Genomic DNA, 16,213 nt, shown 5'->3' on the forward strand with positions numbered 1-16,213 from the left:
CTAAGTACTTTGTCTGATCTTGTTAGGTGTTTTACGACCTACGTTATTTCTCTTTTCAAGCCACTGTTTCCGTTAATGATTCTAAATACATAACTCTGAATAATTATGCATAAAATAGTAGTTATAATTTAAGTTTTGTTATTACACCGCAGTGTACTGAAATGGCTTTTTACTTGTTTTTCTGTAACATCATTTTACTTCCTCAAAAAAGGACAGAGACCCCCTACCTGTAGGAAAAAAAATGAACTAAAAAAATCTTTCACTGGTATTTTACTTTTCTGTAGCGAAATGCTGAATAAATGAGTTACAGTAAGTTGAAGAATGTGCAATCTGTATGTACTTCCATCATTACAAAACATCTATTTCCTATGCAGTTTTTTGCAAGACTGTATTCTTGACTTTTTTGATATACTTAAGGAAAAAATGTTTAACTTTATCTCACCATAAATTAATGCAAATGTTTAGCCGTAGAAAAGATCATCTTGCTGCATGCTTACATTGAATATTGTTTAGACGTAAACACTGTTTCTTTGCAAAATCTATTGAGTTCACTTTTTCTTAAAGCAGATTCCGTGCCTCAATAAAGGTATGTATTCAGGAAAAACAGGCCAAAGTACAAAACCATCACATTGCAGAACGTTTTACTGTAGTGTTCTCTGAAGAGAAAGGCCTCTTTTCAGTTCCAAACTGAATTGTTATATTTTATTTAGTATAGCAATCAGAAGTGACTATTTGTCGCTGAATGACCTTTGACTTTTAAAGTTATTAAATTGTATAGAATGTATTAAATCACATTGCATTTTTTAATATGGACAAGCATTTAAAATATGAAAAGTGTCTGACAAATGCTTCTACTCAAATTTATATTCAGTAATGTGTAGTCCCTTTGATTCTGAAAAATGTAGCATGGTTTTATAAGAGAAAATTTAAGTGCATCAAAAGAAAATAAGAAATTACTACTAATACAAGAGTCTTGCCATCATAATGATTTCTTTATTGAAAACTTTTCCATTAATGTTTAATTTTTATTTTTCTTCCCTTGACTTTTCAAGAATTTTAATTAAGCATTGTTTTTCATATTTATAATAAAATGAAGATAGTAACATCTTTGCTGGTAGCAAGAAAGTTTAACCATAATAATACAAAAAATGGTACTGACTGTGCAGTGCTATTTATTAAACTGTGCAGTGTATGTTTTCTATGGAGGCTCAGATGTGTGAAAAACAATAAACCTTAGTCTACTACAATAACACGCAACTTCTATTCATTCTATACAATATATCTTTCTCAATGGATTTAAGATTTTAGTAGGGTAGAGCTTAATGAGCTTGGTGAGGATTAACTTATTACTTTGTTCACTGGACTTGAAAAGACACTCATAAGTAGTATTCTGTGGACAGGTCATCAGTCACAAGAATACACTGAAGGAATTGCACGCTTAGACAGATCAATTCTTCTGTTATGTTCAAAATGAAGAGGTATGAGCACAATGCTTGGAGCTTTCACCCAGAAAAAAATCCACACTACTACATCCATCTGGGTGGAAAGTAAAGAGATAAGCTAACAGATTTATTGACATTCACAATGTAAGAAAAAGAGGTGGAGCTTTATGTCTTTTAGTTCCGGACAAGACGGGCAATAGGGAATTTTTATTAATCTTGGATTTGTCTAGCAGTGCAACAGAGGAAGATTATTTTCTTAACTTCATGTATCTTGGAAAGATGGGTATGTGCTTTAAGACCATGGTGATTGTGATTGTGAAGTCTTAAAGTCAAACATCTTTAAGGCTTACAGTATGCTCAAGTTGCTTTCACATAAAGTCTACGTTATCTTTATCAGCGTGTATCAACACACAACTGATATTGGGGCTTCTATCTGAATCTAGAGGTAACACATATCCTTTCAGATAGTAAAAGATATGGCAGAAAATGCTATTACTTTACAGACTATCTGACTGAAATGGAACCTTTTTCGTACTTCTTTCTAAAGAAAAATATCTTGCTAGCATTTTGAAACCTGTGAACTTTAAAAAATCAATTACAGAAATAATTTCCAGGTTTCTAAAATAATGAATTGATTTTAGGATGTGCTGAAAGTTGTGCAGATTTTCATCCCTGGCTTTTGTTGGAGTTATGAATGACAGAAATCTGGAAAATTGAACTGTGTATTGAAGGTCTGATTTTAAGATCAGATTGAGGAGTCTACTCTTTTACCCTTTAGATTTGAAAATATTTGTCAGAATGCTTAGGGTCTGTGTTTGATTTTCTTTTCAAGAACATAGACAGTTCATGACATGTTGTTAACTGTGTAGTTTAAATTACTTTTGACTTACTCTAGCAGTGAATTTGTGTCCTTTCATCAGGTTAGTTTACACGTAGAATTTTACAAGATAAGACAATGTTTCCTCTTAACCTAACATTCAGTACAGTTTAAAGATAGTCTAGTTAAAGAGGTGCCCTTGCACAAAAAATGGAACATCATATCCTGTAATATTTTAAAGAATAAATTAAAAAAAATTGGTACATAACATTTTCCAAATATTGCATTCTGATGCAGGTGGGGGCAGGTCTTTAACGCCAATTCAAAATGAAAACAAATTTCAACTTCCTGTGGGGACAGTAGCATAGTTTCAGTTTTTAACCAGCCATATCAAGATCGTTTAGTTAAATGTTTTTCAAATGTTTATTTGCCTTTTTCCGAGCAACACAAAAATCTGAGTTAAGCGTGGTTCTTCTGCTATTCAAAGGTATTTCTGTTAATGCTCTGCTTATTTTGAAGAGCTGATTTTCTTCTCTTAACATTTATTTGTTTCCTCTGGGTCCCACTATTGTAGCTTCTGATCAGCATCCCACTGAGTCACTTATTAGACTTTTAGTACTTGCAAATAGTTGCTGTAATTCTTGGTAACTCTACATTGTTTTAGTTGTTCTGTTATGCAGTTTCTCAACTTTTTAGAATCAGTTACTTTGTACTGTTTTTCAGTTGTCTTTATCTCTTTCTTGCTGTTAGTACAATCTTTTCAGTATGTTCTAAGCACACGTCTATCTCTTACTGTTTCAATTCATTCTCCAGGCTGTGAGTTTCTTCATAAGACTTACTGCCTTGGATTTCCTGCTGCTTTCGCTATTTTGGTAACATTGCTAGATGCAAGGGCTCCAGTTTTCAACTCTAGTGTCTGTAGGAGGGCAAGGTGTTGTGGTGTTTCAGCAGTGATGCGTTGTTTTGCACAATATTTTCCTGACTGATTGCAGATTGCCATTGACTGATTGCCATGGGCTGCAATAGTTCTAAGTTTAATGACCTGGTAAATAAAGTGTGTGTTCCAATTGGGGTTTGTTTGTTTGTTTGTTTGTTTGTTTGTTTTTCTGAAGAATGTACTTTCTCCACAGTATAAGCCATAGACATTAAGTATCTGTTTGGGCCTAACAGCTTTCTTCTTTACAAAAAAAGGTATTCACTGAAGTTGCCATAATTGAAGACATACGATGGTATTTCTGATTTATTGCCTTTCAAACACATAGCTGGGAAACTTCAGGAGAACATTCTTATTCAGGAAAACTTTCCCCAGTTCACAGCTAGGGAATCCACATAATGTTAAGGTTGATTTTGAGGTAATTTCTTTTAAGATAATTCTTTCTTGCAATATGCTCAATATGCTCTAAAAGAGTAGTCTTACTAAGTAGCATATGATAATATGCTTTTTTTTTTTTTTTGAGTGAGATTATATTGCTGATTCATGGATTTGGCCAAAGTTTTGTGGTAGCTCAGATCTCATCCATTAGTGACATTCCTGTCTTCCTCAGATTATTACTTCTATGTAAGTAGCTTATGCGTATGTAATAATTTGCAATGGATTCAGAACCTTTGTTTCATCGGGGAAGTTTGCTCCAGTTAGATGACATTATTGTGTTACATTATTTAATAGTAGAGTGTTTTTTAGGAAGTCTGTCCGTAAATAGCTTCAATACAGACAGGGCTCCTCTCCCTCTGAGTGGCTGTTCAGACCATCCTGCCACAAGTAATAGAATGTTTGTCAGCATGTCTGACATCTACAGCGCCTGTAGTCTAACACTATACTCTGACTGGGGAGGAAAGCTCTTGCTGAGCACCATATATCACGTCTCTACGGAGATTACCAGAGTGCTGCCATAGTCTTGATTTTTATCTGTAGAACTTACCCTCTCTTACTCAAAGAGTTTTGGGTTGCAGAGATCCTAATCACCAAAAATATGTAGATCTAAGAACTACTTTCACTAAACTTTTGTATATTCTTGCCAATGTACAGGCTTGTGCTAGTGATTTACTCAATTCTTGTTATTTCATAAGTCTCGGGTTAGATTTAATAGAGTGGAAGAAAAGGTCATTGTGAATTTAGAATTGACTCATTTGTACATCCTGGGCCATCTAGATTGTACAAATACACTAATAACTCCCTGAAAGGGTGATTTCCCATGGTGTATTGAAAATGAAAGCACAATTTTGTATGCTCTTTTGACCTTCACATAGTGTTAAAACTGAATTTTGTGCCATACGTAAATGTGAAAATTTACATTTAAATTTAAACTTCTTTATTTTTCATTTACTGGAACAGTGTCTTTAGTTTTAGGGACGTATGGCATCATTGAAAAAGGATTCACATAGTTTAGAATTGAAATTATTAAGGTCTCAGTTATCAAACAAATAAATACCATTCCAAGTTCCCTCTTGTTTTGAAATAGGCTTGTGTATTTATTTTATTTTTCATAATCAAGCATTATAATTTAGAACACAAAGTATAACTAAAGGAATTCTATGAGAAAGCTATTGTCGCTGCATAAGGATGAGATTTTAAACTTTCAGTGTCCTAAAATCTTGTACAAGACTTCCAGTGTAGCTTTGATTCTGTACAGTCTTAAATACATTTCAAAAACAAGAGTGTGTATATTTTAATATAATGTGCAAAATCTACTTACAAGCCTACTGAAAAAATTGTATTATATATAACTCACTACAGTATATGTTCATCCTCAATTTGAATTTAAATACATAAATTATAACACAGAATTCTATATACATACAACTGATATTAGAAAAAAAAAATATTCCACAAAAGCAAGCACAGTTTCTTTTTAAAAAAATTATTGTTGTGTTGCTGTCTGTGTTTTGTGTATACATATTAGACATTATAATTTTTGTTAATGCTGACATTTCTACCTTTCAAAACATCATGTGAGTGAGATTTAGTAGCATAGCTTCTATATAATATTTTCTTTAATAAGTTTACTGAAGCTTTATTGGATGATACTGTAACACAAGTAGGGTTGGAACAGCAAACTCAGATCTAGCATTGCAGACATTTAGGATGAAATTTGATTTGCACATATGGGTGCTACATGTCTGAATTCCAGCTGTACTTGATGGAGATCTGTCAAATAGTCAGTACAGTCAAAACAGTGCTTAATTTCATCCTAAAGCAGTCCACTAGAAGCTGGGCAGCTAAATCACTGTTTGGGCTTTGTTCGCTCTCACTGGATCAGAACCAAAGGGGATTTAGACTTTTTAAATTTCATCATGTGTTTAGTATATACGCAGCTTAGTGGAATAAAGTATGCTATTTTAGATGAAGGACGTGCCTCACAGATTGAATGGGAAGGGTCCCGTAATGGCCATATGTTGAATGAAAAAGCGTAACTTTGGAGTAGGGAAATAGTAGACTTAACTAAAAGGAAGTGTCAAAAAAAAATCTTCTCTCCTACATTAATGCATCTGTTTCCAAGTGTGAGCCTTTTAGTGGTACTGATATACCCAAATCAAAACTGCTTTCTATATTGATTTTAGATGTCTCATTTGTGCATTCATTGCAAGTTTTGACTCTTGCTGTCTTTAAAGACTGTTGGAAGTAGAAGGAAACTGTTGCAGTGCAAGAAAGTACTGTATTTCCTGGTATGTGGAGGAAGCTAACTGAACAAGCATTCTTAATGCTTCTGGCATTATATCTGGTGGTATTTGCTTTATTTATTTTTCTCAGGTGATTTCTAATGTTAAATGCAGAAACACAGTTTCCCTCCAAAGACAATTGCCGCAAATACAGGCTGGCAGTTATATTCCTTGTTGCTTACTTTCCCTCTCACCTTCATCCTTCCATGCTGTTTTTGAATGAAGGATACTAACTGCTGAGCCCTGTCTGTGTTCAGTATCTCAGGTTTGCTTTCAGGATATCAGCTAGGTTTACTCTACCGAGATTTAGCTGTGGGGTATGAATTTTATGAGCCTCACATGGATCTGACATACCTACGTGGAAACGGCAATTTAGAGGGAAAAGAAAAAGTGGGACTTTTAGAAAGAAACTGTAGAAGCATACACATGAAGGAATGGAAAAACTGAAGAAGGCTACTTAGCAGTAAATTTGCTGTGATATTATCTTTGATTTTACAATAAATACGTATTTCAGAAAGGCAGTTGGAATATATTAGCAGGTAATACAATGCTCAAGACAAATGATTCAACCTCCAAACAAAGCGAATGTATTAGAATGGGGCAAAGTTTTATTTGTCAAGATTAAGCCACACATACATGGCTTAATGGAAACTATTAAAAAAACCAAAAAAAGTCAAAACCTTCAAATTATCAAGACAATTTTGTTAAATACAGAAGTATGACATTTTAGAAGTTCTAATACTTCTATTTCCTCGTGTTCTAATACCAGGTCAAGGACAAAGAAAAAAGAGTTTTCCCTTTCAAAAGAGGGCAATATGTAATATTTTCACTCTGATATGTTTGTACTGTATCTGCATGGATAAGAATTATACCAATCCATTATTTCATTATTTTGCTGATTACATAATGCAGTGAAAGTTATCCATATTTGCCTGTCTCGTAAATACACTTTTCCATCCCGGATGGCTGTTAAATCTGTCATTATTTTAGCCTGTATCTTGCAAAAGAAAAGCAGGCTATTCCTCTTTAAATTTGTTTATTATATAGCTAAAACAATCTCCTAGTCAGAAAATACAAAAAAACCCACAGCTGTATAACAGGTAAGCATGCCTTTTTTATTTTACTATTGCCAGAGTTAGTCTTTAAAGGTTAAACGACAAACAAACCAAACCATGAAACCCAACAACTATAGTGACTACACTTTCATCATTGGCGTTTATCATTATCCTGCCACTGACATATATGTACTTCTCCTGTTGCTGAAAGTTGGGTTGTTCTTCCAGGTTTTTTCTTAGAGGAACTTATATCTACTGCAAGTGCACTTAGAATTCCTCCATCATTTCCTTCCTCCACTATGGTTTTTGTCCTTTCATCTTCCTCTGCCTCAGTTTCTTCTTTGCTGTTTTGGTCTACATCAATATATTTCTTTTCTATTTTAGCTTTAACCTTTTCTTCTTTTTCATTTTATATATTTTCAGAAAGGAAAAGTTGCAGATACAAAATTCAAATATAGAATCCTAATGTTTTCATGGTTTAAATGGTCAAACACCAGTAAATCAATGGTCAACTGAAATGTTAACTTTTTTTTAACCAGAAGAAAACAGTGAGTTTTTATTCATAGTTTCTTAATGTAATTACAGTCCTATTCAGTGTAAGAATGTACCAGTTCGTGCAGTGACATATTCCACAAAATATATGCATTTAATTTCTTCATAGTGAAAGGACTTCAGACAACTTTACAAAACGGAGAATCAATCAGACTTCTGAAGCCATAAGTGAATATCCATTAAACATACCTAAATATGAGACACTTCCTTAAGTACTTTGTATCTACACATCCGAAAAGATAAATCAACATATTTGTTATTACTCCTGCACATACACATGCACTCTCACCCAGAGACATGTAAAGTAATCAACTGAATGGTTTACCTGCACAATCCCAAAGCATATAAATATAGCAACATACTCTCATTAGTATTCTCTCATTTAATTCAGAATATGTCCTGATCACTTAGAGCACACATTAGATGAGAACATTGTGCCATTGTGTAAAAAAAAAAAAAAAAAAAAAAAATTAAAAAATCCTACAATATTAAATCTCCACATACTTTTCTTGTTTGTTCTACAAGTTAGTTCCCAATTCCCTTGCTAAGAACTATCAGGCTTATTCAGTATTACATTGTCAAATGTATAAATCTAAGATATCAAGGTTTATGTGTAGATATTTTTCCCTGGAGGTTGAAAGTGTTTGCACCTATTGATAGTATATCATACCTGACAATGTCCTTGGATGTTGTCTTTGTTTATGTGCTCTTTTCTTTTTTTTCCCGCATGTTTATTTTTTTTCTTAGTTTATCAGCTATTCTACATGAATTGTCTTTGTGCAGACCCTGTGCAGCCTGATGGGGTTGATAATGAGGATGACATAAACCCACATTTACTGCACAAGGAGACAAGTGCTACAGAATAATTTATGCACTTACGGTTCTGGGTTACCTCACAGAGCATGTTCATTTGCTTTGCCCTGAAACATAGGTAGTCAAAGTTTCTTTGTGCATGATGCTCCCTGTTTATCTTCTCTTTCAAATCTTTTCTTGGGTACCTTTTCTACTGGGAAAGTGCCAGCTGATAACCTATAGGCAAATAATAGGAAATACTAAGAAATTCACAGACTGCATAGTGAAGTGTATATATGGGAAAAAAAATTAGTTTATCTTAAAAATATATTAGTATTTTCTGAAAATTATTACGATTCCTTTCAGTTTTCTTTAGCAATACTATAGATTTGGTGTTGGACTTCACGGTAAATAGAAGCCTCCAGGTATTTACATAATAAATTAGCATCAGCACTTCCTTTAATTAACTCACTTTGGTGTATTACTAAACAGGAGCTTCATATTATAAGAGCCATTGGGGAGAAGAGTAAGTGGAGGACCAAATCACCACACATGTGTTAAGTTGTGCAAATCTCAGGTTTCAGGAAGGTGATGTTACAGGAATTTTAACTTAGTATGGGAAATATGGTAGAGTTTGCAGTAAGTTATTATAGAATAAAAAAGCTTTCCAAGTGTCATGTGGCAAAAATGGCACTGGGGCTCATTTGATAGCTTAGATTCATCATGGAAAAACAAGCTCCAAGGATACACTGCATGGCCTGTATTAACTCCTCCATAATTAAAGCCTTTAAGTGCACTGCCTAAATTAGTTTTACTTTTTTAGGATCTTTCTGTCTTCAAAGTAAACGCCTCAAAGTGTATTTTAGCCCATTTAAGATCAATTTTTCCTCTCAGCTTTCATTAAGTAAAATAAAACTGGAATGATCAACGCTGACTCTGACAGGTGGACGGTGAACTTCTCATATATGTAAACATTTGTATATATCTGTTTGCAATATGAAGGGTTACTAATGTCTAACGGACTAATGTTTAAAATTTTGGAAATATAAATTAAATAATTTAGTTGGAGCTGTTTAAAAAATATGAAATGCCATACAAATTTAATGCTACTTTGTAGTAAATAGAGACAAAAAATTCAATCCTAAAGTGTGATCTCAGCAAGAATCAGAATTAAGACACTTCTGTATACTGTGAAAGGGATTAACATAGATTAGCATGCTGATTTGTCAGCTACTTGATCCAAAAAATATATGGGTAGATTTGAAGTATATTAGAGAAAAAGAACAATGATTCAGCAGTTGGTGAATTGCATTCATTTATTTTTTTTATAAAAACAGTTAAGAAGCACCACCAGAAACAGTCGAAACCAAGATCATGATCCTTCCTATCCTTAGCTCAAATTGGACTACTGTAGCATGTGAACATTGACACTATGACTACATCTACAGTACACTTAACAGACTCTTTACACAATCTTTTAAACATAGCTTTCAATTCAGCAGGCAATCTCTAAGACCTCTTGAGAACTATCATGAACCTTAGGGTCCACATCAGTCAGCCTGACACATGCCTATATGTGAGTAATTTTTGAAAAAGTCTTAAGTTTCTTAATACTTAAACCTTGCAAAAGTACGCAGGGCAAAATTTTAACTATTCTTTTAAAACACAGCACTGTTTGCTTCTAAAAATATCACCCATAAACCTTCAAAAATGGGGGTAGGTTTTAGGCATCAAATCTACACATGCTTAATGCTCACCTGTTGTACTAGAAAATAACATCAAGTGCTTGCTTGTCACATCTCTGGTTATTTCTCTGCCTCTGTACAGAATTTGACTTTGCATAAATGTCCAGTGTTTTCAGTAGGAAGCAAATTCTTTAAAGAATTTTTGTCTCATTGCTTGTATTTGCCAGTATTCTTACGAGATAAAACATGCAATGAAACGCTGAGTTCAGTTACCTCTCTCATCACTGTATCCAGCGGAAGAATGGTTTAGACAGAGCTTGTCAGGTTGGCCAGCCCTTTTTCATGCAGCAATCATCTCTACATTTTACTCTTCATTTATTTAATAGGTAACTGTTAGCACTGTTCCAGGCTCATTGGAAAGGGTACAAGTGAAGAGGTTGCAACATAATGCAGATGTTCTTTTGTAAACAGACCAGGGAAGAGTGCTGGAGGCAGGGAACTGTGCAGTTTTCTGCACTGTGGCGTTGCCTTCATGATGGAATTGAGCAGTATAAACTCGGTCCTGAAACAGTGTTTAAGCACAAAGTCACAGGAAGAACAGTTTCACAAAGCCAGAGGAGAGTACATTCATATCATAAATGCAAATAAAGCAAAAGAAATAATGTCGCTGCAGGTTCGCTTCCTATTCCTTGCCCAGATTTTGGCTTTTTTTTTTGCCAGTTAAACATGCGCTGCATATAAATTTATTATTTTTTCATCCAAAGAAAGCTTTATGCTATAAACTGAAGAGTTAGTTCCTCTCTAGCCTTTTCAGTTACAGGCCTTGCTATTTTATTTGCCTGTTTCTAGGAGAAAGTAGACATTTTGATAACTGGGCAGCAGAAGCTCCAGATTTTTAAAATGTGATGACGTTGAATGGATTTCATATGTTAGAAGCTGCCTGAGGCAGAATAAACTTGCAACATTGCAGGAGTTGTGCCCGTGCTACAAAGCATTATGGCCACTCCCTGCTCTTTTTTTTTGTGCAGTAGATCCATATATACAGAAATGTATACTTTTTTTTTTTTTTAATCCAAACTTTATATTTGGAAGCAATAAGTGAACTAGAATAAAATAGTTTGGATAAATGTGACCAGACACCTTTTCAGTTCATTCTGCCTTCATGGATATCAGGAGGAACTAGAGTCTGTCTCTGTAGAAAAAAAAGAAGATATGATTGGTCTGACTCTTGGAAGTAATGTAAGTACAAAATTAAAAAATTAAATTTAGCAGTTATCATTAGGAAATCTCAGTGTGATTCTATGCTAAGTACAATTCTTGTTTTATGCCTGTTTATTATGATATGAAGACAATCTGGTGGCTGTTTTTGTGACACTCGGTTAAATTAAACGCTAGTGTTATTTGCCCTATGGTTGAATTTCAGTGAATTCGTATGTAAAATCAAATCTTTGTTCAAAAATATTGTAACACTTTTTGGGAACTTTTTTCCCAATGTTGCACATATGTCAAGGAGAAATGTGCTATTCCCACTGAGCGTATCATGTAGTGTTTAAAAGATGATATACATAAATATAATTTTGCAAGTCCTTCTAGTTATTGAAACATTTAATCACATCACTATAATACCTTTGTGCATGAAAACATTCCTTACAATTTACTGCAATTTTCTTATAATGAAAAGCTATATACTATATGAAGCTTCCCATCTGATCAAATTATCATTTTAAGGAAATCTGACTTTGATTAAGTAAAACAATTCCAAGATTAAATCTTAACTTGTTCTGGATCATACGCTGGATCACCTCTTTAGTAATTGAAGTCTATTTTCTTTCACCATCCATTTAATGGACTCTACTGGTTTAGAGAAGAAAGAAGGTCTATTTTATTTTTTATGACATTTTTTGAATGTTTTTTATCAATTGTAATTGTACCATGTAATGTAAAACTCATGTCCTTCCCAGTTTATTTTCAGAGCTCTCTGGGTGTTCATGTTCACAGACCTAATCAAAGTCGAAATTACAAAACAATATACAGATTTGGCCTTTAGAGGCTAACAATGTGGGGCATCCTTTTCTTCATTACCACTTGTAAATTGTTTAAGGAGTTAATGTATCTCCATGAAGCTGTTTACACATTTCTGCTCTCAAAGGCCTTCTCTTTGAACCTTTCCTTGTGTCCCAGAGCTATATTAACTTCTGCATTAGGTTAAAAGAAGCAGATGTGCGTTAAGAGCTGTGTAGTAATTCAGCTGATGTATGTTCCCAGAGAAAGAACCACAGCACAGGCTCCCACCTTAGGAAGGGGGGGATGGTGAAGAAGCATCTTTTCCTGGACATAGAAAGGCATTTAATTTCTTCCAATTGTCTTGCTGAGAAAAGGGAAAATGGAGCCTAAAACATGGCAGGTAGTTTACTATTTAAACAGTAAAATCATGAGGGGGTCATCATGCCTTTTGAGTTTTTCACGCCTTTCAAAAGAGGAATCACCTGTTAGGATGATCATCCTTCCTCTTTCCAGGTGGCAGTTAACTAGGATGAGATTTCCCAGCATGGTTTTCCTCCTCTTCCCCATAGGTGGTAACTTTCATCATTATGACAAATGGCAATATTTTTAACCTAGTGAAGAGTTTAATAATTTAATAAGTTGTCACTGGAACATAATTTGCTTACTAATCTTTCTGAAATAAAGATATCACCTGTGCACCATGGTAAAGTAATTAGAATTGAAGTGAGGCATAAACAGAGGCTATAAACATCAGTAATGAGATGTAGGTGGCTCTAGTTGGTGTGAAAGATTAAAATGGAGACCAGCTCATTACAGTGGAAACTCTTATTTCTGCCTAAGGAGGAAAACATCTTAGGAGGAGTTTGTTCATTGTTAATCAGTTCTTATTTCAAATTTGCTATTGAAATGGGCAGAAGAAAATGACAGATCATGTAGGACATGGGAAGTTTGAAGCTGTGGAAGTAAGAAATTTACATTTTCTCTGAACTTCATCAAAATCTTATTCTTCTGTTATGGCTGTTCTGTTTTGCAAGGCACAGGACCTCTGTTGTCGTGGAGCTCACAGACTGTGAATGAAGAATTTCTTTCATGCAGATTTTAGCCTCTCCGCAGAAGTCATTCTTCTAAGCAGCATTCTCCATATCTAATTATTAGCATAAGTACCTGGCAACAAAGTACAAGTCAAGAAGATAAAAAGTCTAATTTATTTCTTCAGTCAAAGTTTAGAAGTTCCTTGAAGGCAAATCTAGGGATTTTAAGTAAAGCTGAAAAATACATTGTGTTTAACGCCTTTCTTGAGTTCACGTGGAGCTATTGCAGAAACTCGTGTCTGCAGAGCATGAGCAGAATCTCAGAGGGTGGCAAAATGAGAGAGAGATAGGACAAGATCCTGGTATTGCCTCCAGTTGTCCTGAAAGAATAAATTAGGCTTTGTTTACATTAGCATTAGTAGTGCAGTGCACCACTAGGAGCTTTATAGTGCAAAACATTTGGTGCTAGGGACCTGAGGGCCATACTCTGTGTGTATTTCAGGGGTTTTATACTGTGTGGCCTAGAGTTAACCTGCTTCTTTAGCCTGTTACTGGCTGGAGAACACCTTCCAGCTTAGTTTCATCCAAAAAGAAATCAATTTATCTGCTTTGTAATGCAAACCAAAGCATGGTAAGAGGAGATGACTGGAGATTCTTTCAGAAGTGCACTCTTGATTAAAGCCTTGACGTGAAAGTATTTTTAATCTTCTGGTACAGCTATCCTAACCGTAGAGAAGGCTGACTTTTGCAGACGCTTTGTACATGCAGGATTGAATTGGGTCTGTGGGTAAACAACTGAGTGCTCAGAAAAGTCCTTTTAAGATTTTGTATTATCTTCATGAAATTCAGACACAAATCTCACCCAACGAAGTAGTTTGAGAAGCTGCCTTGCTTAGGTTATTGCCTACAATTAATATATGCTTGCTACCCAGTAGTTGTTTGCGGGTTGGTTGGTTGTTTTTTTTTCCAAAGGCGGCGCTCATGCGGAGTATGCACGTAGGTAGAGCGTGTGTGTCATTTTTTAATTTAGTCTTTCACACAGTTAATGTAATTCCTAGTACTGGTTGGTGATATCAGACTATCAAATTAACAGCATCCTGAATTATAATTCTTTTTAATTGTAGCTTAGATATTTTGAAATATTTTGATGTCTGCATTGTTTTTCTCTGTAATTAGGTGGGTTTTTTTCCCTTCCCTGATTTTACATAGACTTACTGGTAGACTATATTTGCCTCATGGTATCTCTCAGAAGAAGCTATTTCAATTCTGTGTGCAAAACTAAATGCTTACAAATGATTTTTTTTTCTATATTATCCAGTTATTAACTCTTTAGTATCAGTAGCATTTCTGCTCTTACCTTATCTAAAAGGAGTGTGTTTAGTTTCTGTGCAATCCTTTGAATTTGGATGATGTTCAGACATTTGAGAAACACTTGTTTGGTCATTTTTGCTTGCTAACTTGTTTCCTTTTCTCATTTTGAGTCCTGTGGATATGCTGCATATATCTCTTGATTGCTGTTTCAAAGATACTCAGTGAAGAATTTTCATATAAAGTTCTGTGACCACTTAAGCTTTGAAACATTTTTTTAATTGCACCTATGTTGCTAACAATCTGTGTTTTCAGCATAATTACTTTCAGTCCATGTTCTTTTAATTAGGCCAATCAAAATACAATTTCTGTATTGGACGTGGTAAAATAATGAGGGAGGTGGTATCTCTATTGCAGCACTAGCTTTATAGTAATTTAGTATAACCACTTGAAATACGACAAACTTTATAATCTGGTGAATCAGGGATTGGACTAGATGACTTCCAGAGGTTGCTTGCAACCTAAATGATTCTCTGATTAGCAAAGTGATTTCAACAATGGGAATATTTTATATATTCATGTATGTATTTCACAAATTTCTGACATTCAATTTCTGACATTCATTTCAAATCCTACAGACATAAGAATTATTAAGCTTATCTTTGTGGCATTTTAAGTTTAACAGTGTGATTACAGACACTTTTAAAGAATTTTAAAAAATCAAATATTATCACACTTTTTTTCCTCTGTGATATGTGTTCCTGTGATGTATCTTCCTTAGAAAAAATGTTTCAATAAAAAACCTTGAACTTTTAATTTAAGACCTGTAAAATGCTAGTTATGATTCCTAAAGGTATTGGATTATACAAACAGCATTTTACAAAAGAGGGGTCAAAAAAGTATTTTTATACAAGTTTTAAAAAATACTTTACAGTAAAAATATGGTGTTCTGCATTCATTTTAATGCGTACCTGTAAATATGCCACTAAACTGGGTTTGCCACTAGAATTTGGACATTAATGTGACTGATCTTCTCCTTGTTCAAACAGTTAAGAAATGAGTGTTTAAAAATCAAGAGTATCTTTAACATCCTACATTTTTTTATTAATTTTTTTTCTGGAAACCCATTATATTAGTATTTAAACAATTTTTTTTCTTCCAAAAACCAAAGAATAATCAGGTCAGGTTCTTTTCAAAATTATATGATAGTTTTAACAGACATGAGCAATATTTAGAGATATGATTTAAATATTTAATTATTGTCTTCAACTTCTTTTTTCGATTCACTGTTGGACAGTTTCATTGCACGGGGATCAAAGACTTGCATAGTGTTTTTTAACCCCTGTAGTGTTCCACCATATTTTTATATCATGAATAGCTACGTGACAGTTTGAAACATAATTAATTCTGTTCACCTTAAAGAAATACCCTTCCTTCTTATTCTTCTTGAATAAGACACTTAGGTGAAACTTGCATTACTAGATACACAGTATTAGCTTTCAACAGTTACATCAGTGATACTACGTTATTATTATTATTATTGTTATTATTATCATTATTACTGTGTTCTTTATAGAGTTCTGTGGGTGTTAGCAGCTAAAAACTCTCAAAATTACACTGATCAATTTATTATTTTTTTTTTTCCCCCCCCACAGCCCTGGATGTATCAGAATTCAGACAACCTGTAGTTAGCTTCGCAAATTAATCTTCTAAATTTTAAAGGCCTGAGAGAATCCTAAATTCTTGCTTCCTGGTTGTAAGCTGAATCCTAGTGCCTCCACCTGAGGCAGAAAACTGATCAGTCTATATATGGCTTGTAATACATTGAATTTACTTTCTATTGACAGTTATAGAGTGGTATGGTCTGAAT

General features: G+C 34.1%; 1 protein-coding gene across 1 annotated transcript in view; it reads left to right on the forward strand.

Moving 5' to 3' along the window:
• The window catches only part of CSMD1 (CUB and Sushi multiple domains 1), a 1,197,588-nt gene that overhangs the window by 820,259 nt on the left and 361,116 nt on the right, over nucleotides 1-16,213 (forward strand). The gene's annotated exons all lie outside the window — the stretch shown is intronic.

The sequence above is a fragment of the Larus michahellis genome, chromosome 3 (genome assembly GCF_964199755.1).
Source record: "Larus michahellis chromosome 3, bLarMic1.1, whole genome shotgun sequence".
In the NCBI taxonomy this organism is placed as follows: Eukaryota; Metazoa; Chordata; class Aves; order Charadriiformes; family Laridae; genus Larus; species Larus michahellis.